Raw genomic sequence first — 17,598 nt, 5'->3', positions numbered from 1 at the left:
TTTTGGAAACACAGGAAGGAGCAATCAGCTAAGTGAGCCTGGAGCTTGGAAAAAAGAGAGCATGAAAACTAAGAACAAAACATAGAGAGGAAAACAACAAGAAAAGGGACAAGAGGAGAAGGGCAAAATGTACAACAAACAATGTATGTCTATTCTATTAAAATTTCTGTATCTGTATAATGGGTCTGTTTTGTGTTTTCTCAATTCAGAGGGCCCCCTGTCTGTCTTTGCCTAGGGCCCCAAATTTGCTAAATCTGCCGTTCCACCCCAGAATGTCCAAAACGGTAGATTCAATTTGTATACATGGCTTTAATTACCTTTGCTCTGCTAAATGACCCCCCCCCAACCCTTTTCCTTTTTTTGTCAGTTGAGATTTGTCAGTATTGATTTGGAAGCACACAATAAGCTGTAAATCTTCCGCTGCGTGGAGCCTGGCAGAGCTAAACTATCCCAGGCTCTCTGCTCCCCAGACAAATTAAACTTCAAAGGCGAGGATTTAAACGTAGGTGTAGGCATTACAGCGTGTGGGTTTACAGTCCGTGTGTCCACAGCGTGGATGTGAGGCTGTGGATCTCAGTTAGGATAACTGTGTGAGCAGTCAGTCACGGCTTTGGCGCCCAAAGTGCCTGAATCTGCATGAAATGGATCAGGAGCTCTTGATTCAAAAGTGCGATAATCCCTATGAGTTAAGGCGCCTTCCTTTTGGACAGGTGCCTCTCGGGTCCCAGATGAAGAAAGTTCACCTTTCCCATGCTTGCAACCTGCCTGGCTTAAATAATATATATTTGCTAATATTTCTTGTTTTGTAGTTGTAAGCAGATATAAAACACAAATAAGAATTGAATAAATCCTATGCACAGTGTATTATGCAAAGTAGACAAGAAGCTATAACAGCGGAACTGTTATCTACCACCCATGCCGTGATCCAATATGCAAATCAAACACACCTACCATGATGGGTCTCTTTTGTTATAAGTGGAACTACCAGTAGGAAAAAGTCATAATAGGAGTTCTCATTTTCCTACAGCATTGTGTTAGACAGTATTTCTGCTGTGATGTGGCTCAGGAAGATCACATTAAACCACTGCTTCCCCTTTCAAACATTCAACAGACATCATTTTTCTGGTAAGCAGCCACCTGTATTCCCCTCACGTGTTGTCCAACAGGGCAAACAGACTCATAGGCGGTGGATTTCGATCCAGACCTTGGCCTGTTTGTTTCTGGCGAGTCTCAAATGCCAGGGAGTCACCACGTGGCCTCTGTGAAATGTCACTATGTCAGGTTGCAGCAATTGATAATGGCGATCTCATTAAATGTGATCTGCTGAATTAACCTTTTGTCTATAACACTCAGGCAGTCTCTGGGCACCACTCAGTCCTCATTCCTGCAGCTAAACATCCACGTATGCATTCATGTAAGTATTAGCAGAGGATACAAGGCTGCTACAGGAAGAAAAATTACAACAAGTGTAAGGCAGAAAAAAAAGCCTGAATAAAACCTGCAACTAAATCCACCTGTTCTCCAGATGAACATCCCTGCTGCGGTTTAAAATGCAACAAGCTCCTCCAAGAGGAAAGGTGAGAGCAATGCATCAAGCACAACATTTCAAAACTATAAAACCACCATGAAGAAAAACAATAATTCATGCTTTATTGTTTTTTTTTTTTATTTTATTTGTAAAAATAAGTGTGTTAATACCTGTTAGGAAGTCCTTTGTCTCCCAACCTTGCTGCAGTAACACAGCATTGTTTTTATGGGAACTGTCTGCCACCTTGTGGCGATGCTGTCTAATCACATATTTGCTTGTGGGTAAGGTAGAAAAGGCCTAACTCAGTGTATAAGGGGGGTTCTCTGAACGCTACTGCAACACTTCTTGATATTTCAGTTTTTTGGCTGGGAATGTTTTTTTTTCATTAAAAAACATTGTCTGCCAGTGCAAACATTGTTAAGATGATAAATAATATTAATTACAAATTCAGCATCAATGCTCTAATTGACTGCTGGTGTTATATCCATAAAGCAAGAGTTACTGGGCTTTCCAGTTAACGGCCAAAGCAGGAGCAGCATCTTACATGTAGACAAAAGGTAGGTTCATGGATGTATTTATGACTATGATACTTCAATAAATGTATTGCCTGTTAAACCCTAATATTACCTGCTTGTCACATGTCTAAACAAATGGTTTCCCAAACAATTTATCTAATTAGGAGAGTTCTTCTGTCAGGATGAAAGTAATCTTCCTTATGTACATGGCAAAGATTTGGGAATGAAATGAGAGCAGTGTCGTTTATCTAAGAACAAAGTGTAATATTTTGATAAGGCTGGATCCATGAATGTATTCTCATTTCTCAAAAGTATGTGATGTAACTTCAATGAGATGTGAGCCTGGTTGGTGAGCGCTCCCATCTGTAACCCTAAGCAATTTCTCTGATCTGAGTAAGATTACAGTTTCTGTCAAAATCTGTTGTCACGTCTCATAGTTTTTTTTTCAACATAAATGTTATGAAAAGTTTGCCCCGGGTGATCTTTTCTCAGGAAAGAATCAAGGAGAGAAAGCTAAAAGATGTCAGCACAGAGCTTTCCTCTAACTTTAATAAAGTCTTTGATTAATGATTGCTGTATTTTTCCTCCTGTCTCAGCATACTTTATAATGTTTATTAATGATCTTAGTCAACACCCTTTTTAAGAACTCAAATTTTTGTACATTGACAACCGGATTTTTCCCCTCTAGCTGGCCAGAGTGTAAAAGTCTATGACTTGTCTTTTATGGCCCTAAATTCCTGGCCGTACCCCTGGCCATACTTGTATGCTCTTCTTCCCAACTTGACTGTCCATTTCAAACTTTTTAATTTTTAGATGCAACTGATTGATGTTTCATAACGCTGGAGGAAAATTTTGATATCCACTGCTAGGAAATTGGTAGCTTTGAATGTTTACATCTGTTCTGACGTTAAAAATTAATGATGACCATTTATAAGGCCTATTGGACTGACACCATCTCATTGCTGCTTGTTTTTTAAGTGACTTTTTTTTATTTTAAAACAGTTAGGGTCCAAAACAGTGTAAAGTTCTATGTAATTCTCTACTTTTTATTGCATGTTTTCAGTATTTCACAATGTATTTAATATTTCCGTTTTCTGCCAAAATCAATAATCAGTTTTAGATTTTTAATTACAGCATCTAATGTAGCATCACTTCACTCAGCACAGAACATCAGAGCTAGGAACTGTTGGAAGCTGGAGAAGTACAACCTTTCTCCAGCAGAGTCCGCCGTGGATCCTCCTGAGCTGAGCCTCCTTCACAGCTGCAGCTCATCCCATCATCAGAGGATCCACTACTTAAGCTGTCTTCAGAACTTGCCTCAACGCCGCAGTGTTGATCCAGTTGGTTAGCACTAAGCCTAGAACCTTCTGAGAACTTTGTTGACTTTTGAATCCAAGCTGGATTCTAACCTCTGTCTCTGTTTTCCAGGAAACCAGTCTTTTCTCCTGTGAAGCTCTGGAAGAGCTTAACCTGCCTAGCCTGCCCTCTGAGCCAAACCTGAAGCCTGCCTTTGAACTTCCATGCAGCCTTGGATCAAGAGCTGGAGACCCTGAGCTTAGCTCTGTTCAAACCCAAAGAAGTAAGACGCTGAAGCAGCTGTCGGACTCTGCGAACCAAACTCTCTCCAGTTCCAACAACCTTCCTCTCAAAGCCTAAACGTGGACCCTCAAGGTACAAACCAGAAACAATATAAAGACAAATCCCTAAGTGCCTCGCTAACTGAACTGTCTTCCCACGCAGACTCCGGTGAACCCGTGTCCCTGGACCAGAACCAGAACCAGTATTCATTGTGCTTTGTGACAATAAACTCTGTTAAACTTTTACACCTGTTTCCGTCTAGTGGTGTTCTGCATATTTGGGTCTCTTTTGAGAACCCATCATGACAGGAAAGCCTCATCCAGCGGCTTTATGACTAGATATATAGAATTAACATTTAGTTCAACCTCCAGTTGATCGCAATCTTATTTCAAGTAGATTCAAGTTTCTTCTGCATAAACATTCATGTCAAAAATGGGCTTTGTTTTTTTTCTTATATCTTTGCACACATGGAATGAAAAGTTACTCATTTAAGTTATATAATAAACGGAAAAACTAAAGACAGCATAAAAAGACACCCCTTTCAAAACTAAACTAAAGCTCAGTCTGAAGCCTCTAGAAGGAAAACAGTAACGGCTAATGATCCTAGAAAAAGATTCAAAGAGGACTTAACTCAGCTTTTACAGTTTTACAGAAAGGAATCTGCACATGGAGAACATTAAAAACAATGTTCTCCTGTTGATATGAAACTACATGCCTATACAGTCCGAAAGAGGCTGTGCAATGTTAACTTTGAAACATTTAAGCCAGAATTAAGTTTTCCAGATTAATTTTAAACAATAGACCGCTACTGCTGGAATGATGTCCGATGGACAAATTGGCACAAACTGAGAGGGGAACCTCAAGAAAATGTCAGATAAACCGTAAATTAATTGAAATAGAAGCAGAAGTAGGCCCTCCAAGCAACACAATGACCCAAAATAAAGATTGGCCAAAAACTATAAAAGGAAATGTCCTGGGTCGAGTCAAAGCCCAGGGCTTAATCTGATTAATGCGATGTTATGGGACTTTGACCAAGCGGGGGAGTAGCACCCTAGTGGTTAAGGCATAAGGCTTAGTTTCCTTAGGTTGTGAGGTTGAAACCCACCCCCAAAGACTGCCACTCTGGGTCTCTGAGCAAGACCCTTAAGCCCTAATTACTCCCTGGGCGCTGCACAGTGGCAGCCCACTGCTACCCAAAGGGGCTTGGTTAAATGCAGAGTTCATTTTCGCCATTATGAGATCAATAAAGTTTAATCTATTTTTATATTTTTTAAGCTACAAGAAGGTCCTTTATTTAACTTTATTGATCTCACTTTGGAGAAATTTGCCTCTGCAGTTAACCCATTCCCCTGGGGAGCAGTGGGGGGTTAAGGGTTTTGCTCAGACACCCAGAGTGGAAGTCTGTGGGAGTGGGGCTCAAACTCAGAACCTCAGGGTTCCAAGCTCTATGCCCTAACCACTAGGCCGCCACTCCCCACAATAGTTTATGCAAGTAAAATGTCCTGCCTTTATCCTCTGAAAACACAATTTTATTGATACATTTTTGTTGTTGTGAAATCGCTATTTTTCATTTTTGAAAAACTAGACATTTATGTGTGTCCCTTTTCTAATAAGGACCTTCATATTTATTGGGGTGTCCAATTCTTTTCCATCGTTGTGGAAAAATTCAAAACTCTGGTTTGAGTCAAAGCGCAAATCTTGCATAGACTGAATTGTAAAGCAGCGATAAAACAGCTAATCTTGGATTTTCTGCCTGCCCACCCACCAAAAAGTATTTGGGACAGTTTACTGTACTGCAACATTCTACAATGCTTAACACATTTACATTTGCTATGCTGAACTATTTGCAATTCAAAACATCAGTATCATTTGCTCAGTTATATGTCCTTTTAGTGCTAAAGTTAAAGGGGTATTTCATATAAGACAAGAAAGTTGCTAGAAATATGTTCTGGCTTTTTTAGCCATTTTTAACAACCTTACAATTTTACAGGCAGATTATAGTTAAAACAGGACATATGTGGTTACTGATCAGACTGAATAGAGAAATAGAGAGAAAAATAAGGATTAGCCGGATTAGTCATCAGAGTGACTGTATATTCAAAATGTAACAGCCAGCATTATAACTCAATTATTTATGGGTGACACTAAAGTCAGTTTTTTTTTCTTTTTTCTTTTTTTACATCTGGGTGGATCCCTCCTTTTTTCTGAGAAAGAAGCCCAAACCACAGGGAACTTCTAGCTTTCTGTCAATGGTCAGTGGAAGTTATTTTTGCTTCCAATGTTCCTCTTATAACCAAAGTCCTCTAAAATACATCCTTCCATTTCTTAAGGCAGTCAAAGAAATTCGTCTTCTGCTTCATTTTGAACCTATGGTGCAAACAGAAACACTGAATGCGTGATTTTTGACACATTAACAATCTAGCGATTGCAAACAGCTCTAAATATTTTTCTAAACCAAAGTGTAAATAATCTGGAAATAAACACAATCTTGTTGCGAAAGAGGGTATTTTAAAGTCAGTGTTAAACAGTCATCTTTTTGCAGAATTACTCACATTTCAGAGAGGGTGTTTCCTCTCTTACAGTTGCAACATTATAGCCTTTCAGTTACTCATCGGGCTGCTGAGCTCATGCTGCATACAGTTAAATGTAAACATTTAACGACCCAGTCAACCATCTCAGGGTCATGAAGACTGTGTAAAAATAATGCATGTTAGTTAAACCAGTTATCTGAGTAGTTGCTTTGTTATTGACAAGTAGTTTTCCATTTAAAGTACTTTGGAAACTTAAATAAATACTGTGTTCTACTTGGTATAGTAGGGCTGATATTAAAAAAGTATTTTCCAGCACAAGAAGAAATAGCCTTTTTATATCATTTAAGCAACACAACCATGCTCCCCTCATAGTCACCTTTTCAACCAGGATCTTTAAAGTTTTATTGACCTTTTATATGACAAACAAAGGATAACATAACTGCTATTGGAATGAAAACTTCTGTCTCCAAAAATTCTACTTTTTTAGGAAATGGAAGAAACAAAATGCTTCTAAATGGAAATTCATACTGTTTGGTTGGTCTTAAATATTATCTTTCCAATTACTTTCCAATGAAAATATATCAACAGAATCCCCAATAGAGGTGAGGGGGAATTCAGCACAGAAAATGTTGTGAAACCAAATATTTTATCATATTTCTAAGGAAACTAGATTCAGCTGAGTCAAGCTGGAAGAAAAGTATTTGTGTACATTATTATTTAATTATTGCCACATACTGCTATTTAGAGCTAGCTCTGTCAGGATCTTGGTGCCAATGACTGGCTGAATTACTCATTTCATTCACCTGTCTAGCTCTGCCCGTTTTCTCATTATGTTCATCTCATCCACCTGATTCAGGTTCTATTTAACAAGCATGCTAACCAGTCATCAGGGGCAGATTATTCTCAAATCAGTGGTGAGAGTGTTCCGGTGGTGAGAGAGTTAGTGTTTCTGATAAAGTTATCCTGACCTGTTCTGCCTCTCAACATCTGAGCCTGCCTTTTTCTGTCTGATCTGTTTGCCCGACCTGTCTTTGGACTGCTGGATTCTGCCCGTTTACTGAAGTTAGAACTGCTTTCTGACACCAGTGTGGAATTCCCTTCAAAACCTTTTAAGAATTCTGATCTCCTGGTTCTGAATCCTGAGCATGTCCTTGATACCGGCTGTTGCTTTGTCCTCTGGATAGTCCTGCCTCCCTTGATCTGTTTGGATCTTATCTCCTGCCAGTTCTGCACTCTTCAAGGCTTCAGCGTCTGGGACTCTCTGGGCAGCATTCGCAGCATGCTCGCCTGACCTAAATCCAATAGAACACCTCTGGGACATTATGTTTCAACCCATTCAGATTGCGCCTCAGACTGTCCAGCAGCTCAGTGATGCCCTGGTCCAGATCTGGGAGGAGATACCCCAGGACCCCATCCGTAGTCTCATTAGGAGCATGCCCTGATGTTGTCAGGCATGCATACACGCACGTGGGGGCCATACAAATTAGTGAATACCATTTTGAGTTGCTGCAATGAAATTTCAGCAAAATGGACTAGCCTGCCGCATCATTTTTTCACTTTAATTTTTGAGGTGTCTTTGAATTCAGCCCTATAATTCAGCCATAATTTTAATTTCTATCAAATTATGTGGCATCCTTTTGTTCCTAACACATCACCCAGTCCATATCAATATAAATAAACACGATGATTTTTTACCCATTGAGATCTGATGTGTTTTCAAAGTGTTTCTTTCATTTTTTTGAGCAGTGTATTTAACATCTACTGTAGGAAGTGTAACCTTAACTCCAATCCTCAATGTTTTGCAAACTTTAAATGGAGCATTTCTCATTTAGAGGTTTCATTATAAATCTCTTTGAACATAAAGACTTTACACACTTTTTTAATTTTAATTTGTTTAAAAAAATTAAAAAAAACTTTGAAATTACCCATCACTTCCCTTCCACTAATACGATTGTTCCTTTGTCCCTTTGTCCTAATTGCATAACATCCCACTGCATGTGGTGTGAATAAATTTTTGAGGCACTTTAAGCACTCCAGACAACTAAAATAACATCCAGAGGCAGCCCAGAATGCATTCCTTTACAGTTCTGCAAATATCTCTTTAGTGGCTTTCTTTCTTTCATGTTCTTGTTCTGTTTCTTTCCCTCTAGCCAACAAAAGGCTTTGCCCAGCCTCCTATAAAACCACAGGGTAAAATTGCACAACATTAACCCTTTACAGACTCTGTTTCCTCCTCTTGTCTTCCCTGGATCGTTGATTACCAGTTAAATGGTGGAAACAATGGGATTGATGGTGCTTGTTTCACACTTTGCAGGCGACTTATTTTGATCACTCTACTCTAATCTTGTGAGTGCTTACTTTTTGATAATTTCACTCTGGAATACAGATCAATGTATAGAAAGGTTCTACAACTGTCAGGAAAAGAAAAATCTCCCCATGATTTCCATCCATGTGGCTTGTCTCTAAACTCCAACTGGCTGAACCCAAATCGGAATGCACATTTTGGTGTAGCTACACTGAGTTTATTCCAGCCAGCTATACTGGGAAACAGTTCTTTATATCCTTTAGGAAAGTCCTTGAGCAGAGTATGGTGCACTTTAATGTGTACACATATCCTAAAGTCTTAAATGGAAGCAGATGTTTCCAAGACTAAAACGCTACATAGGGTTATAATCAAGTGAGGGGTTCTTTTTTTCTCTTTTGCGATTTTTCTTCATGTAATTTAGGTCAATTTTTCCATCTCAATTAGCCTGCTGAGCTCCATTGTGTGCTGTGTGTTTAGTTATGCAGCCACATATGGGAGCGATTACAGTCCAGTGTTTACCAGAACTCACTGAGGGACAGGCTGTACGGCTCAGCAGAGAAGAACCATCCTGGTTGACACTGTTTCAGCTTCCCCTTCTAACCCCTTTTATGGATGTCTGAAAGAAACAGCATTTGCACACTGAGCATGTGAGGATACCTCTTACAGGGATATATAATATTAGATATACTGACTTAAAAAAAGAGACCGAAAGTCATATAAAAGTTTTATGGTGATATAATATGACAGGTACATATTTCTTTGTGGTAAAAAACATGTCAAAGGATGTTTTAAAGGAGTCCTAAAGTCATAGCAGTTTCATCAAATGTCAGAGGAAGCAGAAAATGATTTAATTAATATATGGTGGACATAACAAACAGTGCAACCCCAAAAAGCCAGGTTGTCAATGAAAGAAATTATGCAATTAAAAATAATTTCAAAGCATTTCCACCTATAATTTAGTAAACATTGAGAAAAATTCAAATAAGGACCAAGATAATCTGTTATGGAGATAATAAACAAAAAGCAGGACTCGTTATCAGTCCTCTTAGGTATGATTTGATCAGCATCTCACTTGTGGAATTGTTAATATTTACCCACACCGTCTTTCAAAACATCTAAATCATTGAAATAACGAGGACCTGTCTACGGTGACCCCACTGTCAGGTCAATGTCTGAGCCGAGTTAGCCATTTCATTTTCTTTGGGTAAAATCAATTATTTGTTGATTCCAATCTAGGCAGGAGGCACACCGATGCTTAAAATTAAATCTTTCCTTAGGCAGATATTTTATGATATTTAGGTCAGAACTAAAATGGACCAATAAACCACCCAGCGAAGATTTTTGGCAGATATTCATGTTATTCCCTTGTACTGGTATCTCCGATTCATATGCACTTACAACCATACCTTCCAATTACATACAGTAAGCTACATGCATTGCCAATCCTTCCATTTGCTATTAATTGTTAATGTTCTTGTTTTTATTTGTTAAAATATTTTGCTGTTTGTCTATAGAGACATTTTGCAAGTTTTTACCAAAACATATCTTTAAAGCACCCTTATTTTATCCCTTTAATACTAAAACACCGTTTGATGAACAGACAAACATCTCGGTAGTTCAGAATCAATGCATGTATAAGCCTGCAGCCACTGTTGTGCATGAACATGTTTAATGAACGGCGTTCACAGAATATGTTCATATGTTTAGTGAACGGTGAAATGAACAGATCAGTTTTGAAGTAATGATGGTGAACAAGAGTGACATTCACTGACAATAATGAGCGACAAACACACCTCACATTTGCGTTCAATTGATATCGACCCTTTTTGTTGGGTAATGTCAGGTTTTAAGGCACTTATTACGGCCAACAGCATGACAGACCAGCATGTCTACTGCTAGTACTATTCTGCGTGATTCAGACTCATCTACTGGTATTTCTGATGCCAGTTTTGCAGATCACTTCGCAGAGTTTTATGAACTAAAAAAGGAAGACTGGAACAGAAAAAACGGTGCCCACCATGATTTTACAAACAAGTTTGTATGTCAGCCACAACCTCTAAATTGAAAGCAACACATCGAGTTAAAGCACCTAAGCTATCTTGGAAAATATCTGCTACTGAAGGAGGAGCATAAAAATGCATTTTGGAACAGATCTTTTCAGTAGAACCTGAATGTTCCTGTATGTCCTGAAGTCCTGTGTAATTTAGCTATATAAAGGTATCACTGCATAATACAGTATACCTTGACTGCTTTGATTATTTTCCATTTCCTTCTATAAGTTATGATCACACATTTAAAGGGTGAAATATGGATTCTATTGTGTTGGATTTTTGCTTAATTTACCACATGAACCGAACTAGTTCATTTATAGGTTTTTGAACTTAGTTGATTTTTTTTTTGAAAAGGTGAACTACAAGGTGAGCTAGGTCATTTTCATCTGCATTAACTGAACTTCGAACTCATTCTTTTTTATTATGAACGAGCACAACATTCCCTGTAGCCTATTTTCCCTGAATGTACTTAAGGTGAAAGTTTCTGAGCTGTTCTCATATATGATGTCAAGTATGTCCATACCAAATGGTTCCCACAAAGCAAACAATTGAAGCATTATATTCAAGATGGATTTTTTTTAACCCTCAGAAGTCCCGATACCTTCACGTAAGGTGAAAAAGTGAGAAAAAAACTGTGACAAATGCAAGCGTGAGCTATGAGAATGAGCAGAAGTGTGCTGCAGTTCCATCTTTTAGCCACATGTGGTAGTATCATTGGAAAACTCTGTACTGTCTCTTTAAATTAAGACTTGGGAAATATTTAATATCAGTATGTCATTTTTTTTTTTTTAATCAAAAAGAGTCACAGAAATTGGCAGCACATGTTGGGGATTGATGGAAAAATCAATGGGAAAAATCACTGCATCGACCTGAAAAACCTGTATAGGTAATTCTCTATTTGGAGCAGACTGGGCTAAATTAAAAACAAACCAGGATTTCCTCAATATGTGAAAATCCATACCCAGATCTTGAGGCAGCCACCAAGATCAACCCAGACAAACATATTAATGTCGACTTTGTTTTGTATTCTTCTTCTAAACTGAATAATAATTATAATTTTGATACTTTGTGAAATCTTTGCAAATTATGGCTTTAATTAAAAAACTAAAACACAGAAATATCAAGAATATCTACACTAGACAATTATCAGGTGTTCCCTGGCCTTAAGGGGCAGAAGCATTCTGCCACAAGAACTTGTGTGACGTGAGATCAAATGAGTGCATTTGATTGGCTTAAAGTCATTGGATATGTTGCAGTGCTGGTGGCTGGTACATTTGCAAGCACAATTTTGCAGCTGAATTTTTGCACACAAAGTTTTACTGGTAAATTTTTTGCAAGCATATGTAAAGTGAAACATATTAATAAAGAGTAGTAGATGTTAGAAGAGGTTGCTAGTTTGTGCTCCTGTCTGTTGCAGTTGATTGTTTCAAGGACAATATTCCTCTGTATTGCACCACCCTGCTTCTTCCTCCTTTTGTACAGCATTCCAACCTATGAAATTTCTCATGTTTTGTCACCTTCAACAATAATTTACAAAATGTTTATGTTATAGACCAGAGTTAACGACCTATGTACGGAAGCCTTGGGCCTCGACGCGGCCAACCCGGGATTCGAATCCGACCTGTGGCCCTTTGCTGCATGTCTATCATATGTATCTATCATGTGTATCATAAAACTGTCACCGGACCTTTACTGGTTGATTTTCTTTTTTCACACCCACTGATTTTTAATCGGTTACCCCTGTTATAGACCAACAAGTGATATATAGGTGAAAAAACTATTGGCATCACTAAAAACAAGAAAAACATGTGGAGTTCCCTTTATTTCACAATCTCTTTCACTGAATACAAAACAAATCAACCAGTTGCCCTCGGAGCTTCTTTATTAGTCATTCAATCTCAGTATAAAAACAGCTGTTCTGTGACCAAAAGTGGTCAGTTGGAGAAGTATAGTTAACAAACAAGATCATAATGATTACAAAGAAGACAGCAAACGGGTCGGGGGTTGAGTTTTGGAGATGTTGATCAAACCTCTCAAAAAGGGTTGATTAATGCATCTAAAATATAAGTAGCATGTTGTGCAAACATATCACCTCCCAGGAGGACCATAGACATAACAAGTTAAAGCTACATTGGAACAGTATCGTTGATTTAATCATTTAGCTTTTCTTTTGGGATTAGTTAAAGGTATAGAGGATGACCTTTTATCCAGGTGGATCATCTAAATAAGGTGTCTTTTTAATTGTCAACCATTCTGGTGATATGTTTATGTAAGGCCGTCCTACGTGCTCATCCTGTTAGCTATCTTTTCCTGTACATGCACACGTTTAGGCGTAAATGTGTAATGGGCTACAGTTTCAGACAGTCATTGAAGCTCACCTTTCTCACTGTGGTTCTTTGAAAAAGAGAGAAAAAGTGTCTAGGAATAGTATGAGAATAAAGGCCTCAGAAGAGGCAGATATATCCCAGAATGCTTTGCGCGAAGAGCTCTCCTCGCAAAGCATTATGAGATTTGCTGTCACATGGGCTGTCGCTACCCAACAGTTGCGATAACTAACAAAGATGGCGCAGGCAACGCCAAGAGGAGGAGTAGTTACGTGACCAATGGAGAGAAAAAAAGCAGTGATCATCTGTCGAAAGTCAGTTAACTGAATTTGCTATAAAGTCAAAGATCAAAATCTGAGCAGGCCACTGGTTACAGTTATAATATTGGTTTTAAGTAGTATTACTTTCAAATATGCAATTATCGTTACAAGAGGTGTACGCTGTAAGACTTCAATTCCTTAGGTTGATGGTTCGAACCCCCCCCCCCCCCCCCCACAGACTTTTGAAAGTTGCAATAAAACCTAACAAGTATTTGAGCTAATATGACTAATTTGTATTGGTTTGCCATAGTACAAATACAAAAAATTGGGTAAAAACACTGCCAAATTAAGATTGGTTGGATTAACCAAAAGATTGGTTGAAAACATAACTTCCAACCTGTTTAAAACAACAAACTCTGGAAAAACTATTATTTTTGTATACAAATGACTAACACCTTACATTTGGCTCATCATTGCCCAAATTGCACAAGCACTTTCACTGTCTGCATGAGCTTATTTCACTAAAATGTGAAAAACAGTGAATCTTATATGATTTTCTCCTCTAAGATATTTTACACAAAAAGAACTTACAAAATACTTAATTATATACACCAATCATTAACAATTTCAAAGTAATTTAAATGGGAAAAAAAAAACAATAGCAAAAAATCCCAGATTATATTACTAATTGTAGGTATGCACTCCACCAGTAGGTGGTGACATTTTCACATGGAGCTTTATGAACTGTAGCGATCGTTGAAGCAGTTTGGCCAAACATTCAAAGCCTCATGAGGCTTCGTCTCACATTCGTCTCACTGCAAAGAACCAAAAAAAAAAAAAAAGAATGTCACAGAAAACTCACATGGGGAGCCAGAGATGAGGAAGAAGCAAAACAACAACAAACCAGCACTGAGTGACTGCAGAGGTGGTGTATATATGGGGGAACAGAACAACGGATGGGCTAATGAGCTGAATATGGAGCAGGTGTGGTGGAACTAACTAGAAGAAGGACAAGGGGGAAAGAAAAAAGCACAAGGGGGCAGCAGAGAGTAGCTGAAGGACTAAACACTACACTACAAAATACCCGCAATACAAAGAAACTACAAATAAACCTAAATCAGAGGCCAGAACCCTAACAGGATTGTGCAAGTGCATTTTTTTTTAAGTGGAGAGGGCAGGTCTTTTCAAAAATTTGTGAAAATCCTCCACCATACCTTAAATTCAATTAGCAATTTTTAAATATATCTATGTATGTACTCAACTTCTCTCTGTCAGATTTTCTGACATTTAAGTTACGCCACAGTTCAAACCATTCACTGAATGCAAAGCAGAAAGAAACTTTAAAGAAGCAAAAGAATCAGTCTGCTCTCCAATGCATTTCCTCTGCTAGGTGTTTGGTGATTTGCTCTAATGCAGGAGACCTAAGCAGCCCTGACTTAATTTCCAGTTCAAACAGAGCACAAAGGCAGAGTGACACACATCATCTGCAATCTGCAATCTGTGCAAGCTAAAGCAAAATCCCTGGCAACCGTAATCAAAGAGCATCTAAGTTTGTCAGCAGGGAACAATGATGAAGGCACTGACAGCATTTTAAAGCAAACAAACCAAAATCAGCTTTAATGAGAGACATTTAAAAGCAACAGAGGGTGCAGCTCCTGCTCTGCTATAACACCTGCAGCTACAGGTAAACTTATAGCCGGCTTGGCATGGATAAATGAAGGCATATGTTTAACATTTAACATCATATAAAAGCACTGGAAGAGTTTATTAATGGATGACATATTTCTAAACTAATGTGGATGTAGTCTGTCATAACCATTGTGGCAAACTTTGTAGCAAAACCCTGTCTATTGTATTTGTCAGGCCTGAATCCTTAACAACATGTTCTCACCACACCTTGTTAACTTGACAATGGAATGGCTTTTCCTCACTCCAGCTTCTCTTTGCCAACACATGCCTTTCCCTTAAATTAACCACAGACGCTTACAGAAAAGATTGATGGGTGCCTAAAATATTACAAACAATGGAATTACTTTCTCCCATGTCTGAATCTGCTGATCTTACTGCCTGCATTGAAAGCTTTTTATTTCTGCTTTTAACAGAGAAAATCTTCCTACTGTGGTCAGGGTGTCTTTGCAACCAGTCACATAATACCTGTGGCTGTCTCCTTGGCTCCATCTCTAAGAGTTGTACTACTTCTGCCAGCTATCACAGTCAGTTCCCACTTCCCTCTTTGACACATCACCATGTCGTCTGATCTGATAAGTTTAAGATCAGCCAAGAGTTCAGTGACAGGCCCACTCTCCAAACAGATTTTGTGTTGGAAAGTAATGAAAAGAGACTGAAACCAGGTTAGAAGTTGTTGTCCCTGGAGGACATCCAGGCTCTCCCTCCCAATCTTAATATCTGAAAGCAAAGAACTTGTGCATAATAAGAGGGGCAGATTAGGTTTAAGAAACAAATGACACACTTATGCTTTGAATCATACATTTCCTAAGCATTGGTTAGCAAAATGCAATCTTTAAATTGAAGAGAAACTCGGTCACATTGCATTTCACGGGACTATTACAAATGTGCACAAAACTATGTCAATATTCTGCTAAATAAAAAAATGGAAAGATCCAGAATTCCGGTAATTACATTAGATAGAAAATACAATTCAAATTGCACATGGACACATTTGTTCACACGATAACTCTGGAAACAACAAGGCAGGTGCAGATGTAAGCACTATATCCATATTTCAGACACAGCTCAAATACTTCGGTCTTCTTCTTCCTACAAGGCGGGAACGTCCAGTTGCATATCATGTGACTCTTATAAGATATTTAAAATAAAATATATTCCAAAACATTGTAGCAGTTACCCAGAACCTCTTATTAAAAAAGCCTGACAAATTAATCATTTTTAGATATTAGAGAGTCCTCCAAGGATAAATGTAAATACAAAAACAATACAAATGTAAATTTCTATCATCTTCACCAATTTTCACAATTCTAGATAAGGAAATAAAACTATATCTGACATTTTCCAAGAATAAAACAATGAAGCTCAAATGAATGTCAGAGGTCATGGAATATTTTTAACTTGTCATATCTACAACATCTGCTTCGTGTTTTTTTCTTTTTTTTTCTGATATTTGTTTCTCTTTATAAGAATGTGTTCTCTGTCGAAGCATACACCCGTTGCATACTTTTGCCCATTCAGCTCCTTGTTTTTCTTTGCGTTTTTATATATAGATCTTTTCCATCTTTCCAACAACTTGAAAACCAATAAAATAATAAAAAAAACATTGATTTGGACAACATGTAAATCAGAAACATGGAATCCTTAGCCCTCCAGCAGACTCCTGGTTGGAAGTCATGCATGTTTCACCACTCAACTAAAGGGTTACCATTCTGATCGAGTAGCTAGGATGCATCATAATACATAATGACAGGACCCCACACTCTTATACACAATTTACAGAGAATATAGGTGGGATTCTTTTGCATTACTTTTAAGTTTTATATTCTTAAAAGGCTATTTGAGCCAGGCCCCATTATTCATGCTTTTTTCTGCCTCAATTAATGCCTGAAGTAAATCTGACGATGTGTGTGGAAATCTAAAAATTTTTACACCATTGATATCAATTAATAAAGATTTTGGCGCTCTATAATGGGAATTTAGTGGAGACAAGACCTACTTCCTCAGTTTTTAACAGTAAGGGAGCAGGCAACAACAAAGACTAATGACAAGGACCAAAAACAGCTAGTGCGATGAACATGGGGCAACATATCATAAAACAACTGCAAAGAGAATGCTAGTTTACTGCAGATGAATTGGCAATATCACTGTGAGTTATAAACAAAAAAGCAGCTAGAGACATATAAATATATCTACATGAACCACACGGAAATCAGACAACGACGCATAGCCACAACATAAGCCAACAACACTTATACAACATCTACACCAGTGTTGGGAAAGTTCTCTTTCTACGTATGTGAACTAGTTCAAAGTTCAGTTCACACATTTTAAAATGAACTAGTTCAGTTCATAGTTCATAATTCAAAATTTTGAACTAAGTTCACAGTTCCAAAAAATGAACTAGTTCATAGTTCTTTTTTTTTATTTTATTTTTTTTATATATATTGCTCAATTACATCATAGCCTACTGTAGAACCACAGACAGCAATTATTGTATCAGTTGTAACACTGAAACTTTGCGTCAGATTTCATCTTCATGTCCAGTTTTGAATCCTTATCCAACCAGGGTTTACATTAGCATTGAGGGGACAGCATTTCCCCATTGTTGCTTTAACGCTTTGTTGCTGTCCATTCACTTCACACTAGTAGCAGCTGCAGCTTTCACCCCTACAGTATATTCTCAAAAACATCAGGAAAAATGTGCTGCTTGAATGGTCTTTTTTATGAGGAATTATTAAAAGAAAAACAGGAAAGTAGTCTTTAAGGTGCAAATGTTTTTTTAATTTTAATAATTTTTGCAATTTGAAATTCCATTTC

At 37.9% G+C, this 17,598-nt stretch overlaps 1 protein-coding gene across 3 annotated transcripts in view; it reads right to left on the bottom strand.

Moving 5' to 3' along the window:
- garnl3 (GTPase activating Rap/RanGAP domain like 3) overlaps nt 1-17,598 on the bottom strand; it is a 112,998-nt gene that overhangs the window by 89,158 nt on the left and 6,242 nt on the right. The window lies entirely within an intron of this gene.

Source organism: Cyprinodon tularosa, unplaced genomic scaffold (genome assembly GCF_016077235.1).
Source record: "Cyprinodon tularosa strain WSP-4 unplaced genomic scaffold, ASM1607723v1 ctg643, whole genome shotgun sequence".
Taxonomy (NCBI): Eukaryota; Metazoa; Chordata; class Actinopteri; order Cyprinodontiformes; family Cyprinodontidae; genus Cyprinodon; species Cyprinodon tularosa.
This window is presented reverse-complemented; position numbering and strand designations above follow the sequence as displayed.